The 4,831-nt window shown below is 49.1% G+C and overlaps 1 long non-coding RNA gene across 1 annotated transcript; it reads right to left on the reverse strand.

Annotated features, from left to right (window-relative positions):
• Positions 1–3,268: 3,268 nt before the first annotated feature.
• Positions 3,269–4,614, reverse strand: LOC311580512. The gene is made up of 2 exons (XR_014773483.1): positions 4,395–4,614; positions 3,269–4,157 (listed from the first exon to the last, which is right to left on the reverse strand). It is a non-coding gene; the product is annotated as an uncharacterized lncRNA (long non-coding RNA).
• Between the last annotated feature and the right edge of the window lie 217 nt (positions 4,615–4,831).

The following is a 4,831-nucleotide window of genomic DNA, read 5'->3' on the forward strand; positions in this document are numbered from 1 at the left end:
GGGATTATAAATGTGAACCACCATGCTGGGCTGACCTCAAGGAGCTCATAGTTTTCTCCCCCTGCGCCGCACTCCCCCACATCCACCGCCCTCCGAGACAGGGTTTCTCCCTAGCTGTCCTGGACTCACTTGTAGACCAGGCTGGCCTTGAACTCACAGAGATCCGCCTGCCTGTCTCCCAAGTGCTGGGATTTAAGGCATGGGCCACCACGCCCGGCAACAGTTTTATTTTCAACTCTATCTTTGGACAATGCTTTGACATTTAAATTGGAATAAGTGTCCTAAGGGGATGAGCAAAGGTGGCTGGTTTCATAGACAGAGAAGGACTGACCAGTGCAGAGACCAAGAAGAAAAAGTGTATAGGTCACCTCAATTATTTAGTGGGGATGAAAAGATGCTAAAATAAAGACAATAGCTGGGGGGGGGGTACTCAGAAGACCCCACCCCTTCCTCAGGACTTATAAGTGATTAATAGTTGTTGGGACAGCAGGACCCACTAGCAGGGTGCTCATGCTCTTATAAATAACCCTTGACCCATGTTCCTGTAAGCAACCCTGATGAAATACACTGGCTCACACATGTATACACAAAAGCTGTGAAATTAGAAGGGACACTAGCTGGGAAGGGAGACAAGATGAGAGGTGAGGGTGGAGACACACGAATATAATCAAAATACACTATATACATGTAGGAAACTATCCAAAACAGTTTTGTTTGGTTTTGGTTTTTGAGTTTGGTTTGGTTTTCAAGACAAGGTTTCTGTGTGCAGCCTTGGCTGTTCTGGACTCACTTTCTAGACCAGGTTGGCCTCAAACTCAGAGATCCACCTGCCTCTGCCTCTGCCTCTTCCGGGATTACAGGTGTACACCACTGCATCTGGCTCAAAGGAGGTTTTTGTTTGTTTGTTTGTTTTTGTTTTGGGGTTTTTGAGACAGAGTTTCTCTATGTAATAGTCCTGGCTATCCTGGAACTCTCTTTGTAGACCAGGCTGGCCTGGAATTTACCGAGATCCACCTACCTCTGCTGGGATTAAAGGCATGCACCGCCACACCCAGCTCAAAAAGGTTTTAAGAAAGAGGAGGAGGAGGATGAGGAGGAAGAGGAGGTTAGGCTACCATTTTGTTTTACTTTGTGTTTATTTTTAAGAGATGGGATCTTGCTATGTTGCCCAGATTGGATTGACCTCCTGGACTTACACAACCCCCCTGGCTCAGTTTCCTGAGTAGCTGTGATTACAAGGGCGCCATTGTAGTGGATTACTTCTTTGGAACAAAGATTAAGGCAGTAGGAAGTTCAGTATCTGGCTGACTCAAACTAGTCCATGTGGGACATGGATCCATCCCTTATTTCTCTCGCTTTCTTGGAAGATGCAGTATATATGCAAATTAAAATTTTTCAAGCCCCGTCCCCTCTCCATATAGTCCATGCCAACCCTGAACTCCTTCTGAACTTCTTGCCTCCACAACTGAAGTGCTGGGGTTACAAGCCTGCGCCACCACACAGGTCATCAGTCTTTTTGATTCTTCTCCCTCTTCCTGAGAGCTAAACTCCTGGCAAGCCCCACAGTTTAGAGACAGTGTCACAGGAGCGACCCAGCAGAGCCCTGTTCTTGCATTCTTTCCAGGCTGCGGAACCATCCAGACTCTTTCCATCTGCGTCTTTCTTCATCCGGTGAGCTCTGGGCACAGAGCCAAGGCTCTGAAAACCAGGCGCTGACTCTGGTGGGAAAACAGACACCTGAGCCTTGAGGGAGCAGGGCTTCCTAGATTGGAAGCAGGAAATTTGCACAGACTCCTGGGATGGAAGCAATGAGTGCAATTCTGAGAGCTGGGCCCTCTCTTTTATCTGTGGGATTGTCAGTGGCTAAACAACACCCTCCCTCCAGGAAGGAAGGCTCTACTAACACGTGTGGGTACACAGAGGCACTGCTCCGAGCACAGGCAGTTTTCTAGCTTTTTCCAATGTCCCTGACCTGCTCTTAACTGCAATGCAGCAGCCCCTGCCTGCTTTGTACCAGCTGCTCCGATGCCCCACCCTGCCTCCAGACGTTCTCAGGGCAACAGCAGTAGGTAGACTCCGCAGGCTGACTTAGCACACTGTGGCAGAGCAACATCCTGGGTCTCTAGGAAGGATTGGCCACCTGCTGCTGCTTGGGCCTCAAGGTGCCAAATGGGACCAGGGACAAGGTGCCAGGGATGGATGGAGCTGAAGGCCTGCTGGGTGCTGGCTTTCCAAACTGGCAGGGTAAGAGAAGCCTCCCCCCCCCCATGGCATTTCCACTCTGTCCCTAGTACACCGCCTCATACAGAGTTAGTGCCCAATAAATGTGTTGTTGGTACAGTAACAACAAATGTAACTGCTAATGAGAAACAAAGCTCATAGGAAAGTATCCGGAAACACAGGAAAGTCTCCTCTGGCTGGGGATGTGGCTCAGTGGAAGAACACTGGTCTGGCATGTGTGAGGCCCTGGGTTCAAGTGTGAGGAGGGAAATCATTCAGCTACATGAGATGGCTCATGCTTATTATTTTAGCACGCGGGAGGTAAAGGCAGGGAAGGGGGACCCATGAAAGCTCAAAGTCAGCCTAGGCTACATAGCAGTTTTTTGCTTTGTTTTGTTTTCCTGAGACAGCATCTCCCTATGTAGTCCTGGCTGGCCAAGAACTCATTCTGTAGACAAGGCTGGCCTAGAACTCACAGACATCCTCCACCTCTGCCTCCCCAGTGCTGGGCTTTAAAGGTGTGTACCCCCACAGCTAGCTACATGGCAGATTTTAGGCCAGCCAGGACTTCCTATTCCAAACAAGCCAAGTCGAACCTCCGCGCTGAGGATGTAACTGGTTTGGTAGAGTGCTACCTAGCATGCTAGAGGCCCTTGGCTTTGATCCCCAGCACTGCAAAACCCAGAAATGATGGAGGTCAAGAGGTCATCCTCAGCTACATAGCAAGTCTTATGCAAGCCTGGGCTGTATAAGATTCTTACAAAGCAAAGCAAAAACAAAACAAAACAAAACAAAACAAAAAACAAAAAAACAAACAAATACTAACAAACAAAATGCTAAACCAAAGCAAAGCAAAGCAACATGGACAAGGAAGGGAGATGATGATAAAAAGAAGATAAAGCAAAAATGATTTCTTTTTTTTAGCCTGGCTGAACTGGCTATTAAATATTAAATCCCTTCCTTCCCATTGAGAACAGTACTAAGATGTTTCAAAATGAACATTTGTTCCCTTGTGTCTTTGTCCAGAATGAAGTCCTGTAGCCATGAGGGAGGTTTGGAAATGTAGTTTTATTGTAGGTGCTCTTGTATCCAGCTAAAGAGGGGCCTCAGATGATGTCTGACTGTTAAGTGCAAGGAGCAGGGCTGACTGCTAATGGGATGGAGCAGCCATGAAGGAGGTAAGACAGTCGCTGATGTTACCAGCAGGAGTTGGCGCTGAACCAGTAGCAGGCGCTTGGCCGGTGTTTGAGAGGAAGAGATGTCCTTGAGACTGCTAAATCCATATTTAGTGACACCCAAAGTCCCCAGGCCACACAGGAAGTCCAGTGCAGCCAGAGAGAATTAGGCCAGGATCCTAACTGAGGGATACTGATTGGAGAGCCTGTCCTTGAGACACTTGGAAGGGAAGAGACCTCAGGGATGAGAGGGCCCAGGGCACACCACCGTGGTCCAGGATATCTGGTGGCAGTGGTGGCTGCCCTCTGGAGCCTCCCTCCCTTGGGAAAAATATACCCAGGGACTGGCGCTTTCCTAAGGACTTGTTGGGAAACCACCATACAAAACCAAAAGCCATCGGGAGCTCTGCTGCCTGTGTGGCTCCTGGTCCCTGGATGAAATACTGCTTCAGTTCCCTGCAAAAAGCTCCAAGAGGTGGAGGTGGGAGAGTTTTCTTTTCCCATTTGCGCCGCCATGCCTGGCACACCTATTCTCTTTTCTTTTTCCGAGACAGGGTTTCTCTGTGTAGCCTTGTACAACTATTTTCTTATTAACCTATTTTTCTTCATGATCCTAAGCAATGTGGGCATTTGAATGAGTGACAGACAATGAGTTAATATAGGAAAGTCATTGTTCTTGTTTCTAGTTCTCGCTTCCTCCCCATCACTGGACAGACCACACACTTCACGAGCCGGGCACGGTTTCACCCTGTAGTCCTAGGACTATCAGAACAGAAACAGGAGGATGACAAGTTCCAAGGTGAACTACATAGGGCGACCACACCCACAGACCCAAACCCCACATTTCACAGAAAATAGTACAGCACAGTTGGTCCCTTACTGTGAGGCTTCAAGACCGGAGGAGGCCAGGGCCAGGTACCCTGGGAAACCTAGGAGGGTTTGACTCCAACATAGAGCTTTGAGGCCCTGGTCTGTCAGCCTTTCTTGGAATCCCGTTACCTTGCAGGCTGGCTGGCTGCCCACCAGGTTTGCTACTTCTGCTTCCTGCTTGCAGGCCATTTCTGCGCATTGTTCTCACCAGCCCAGATTCCTTACCATGCCAGAACTCTTCCGCCACTGGGATTCTTCTGGGTTCCATGGCTCTCATAAAGAGCCCTCTGTAAACACTTCCAATAAATGCTTCCCTGGTGGTTCGTAGAACGGTATGACCAGGCAAAAGACTGCCAGGGCAGTATAGCTCTCCCCCCCAACCTCCTACCCCCCCCCCCCCTCGCAAGATAGAGTTTCTCTATGTAGCCTTGACTGTCCTGGGCTTGCTTTGTAGACCAGGTTGACCTTGAACTCACAGCGATCCTCCTGCCTCTGCCTCCTAAGTGTTGGGATTAAAGGCGTGTGCCACCACGCTCGACTGGTATAACAGCTTTTAATGCCTGAGT

This window comes from Acomys minous (genome assembly GCF_964271855.1).
Source record: "Acomys minous genome assembly, chromosome: 13".
Lineage (NCBI taxonomy): Eukaryota > Metazoa > Chordata > Mammalia > Rodentia > Muridae > Acomys > Acomys minous.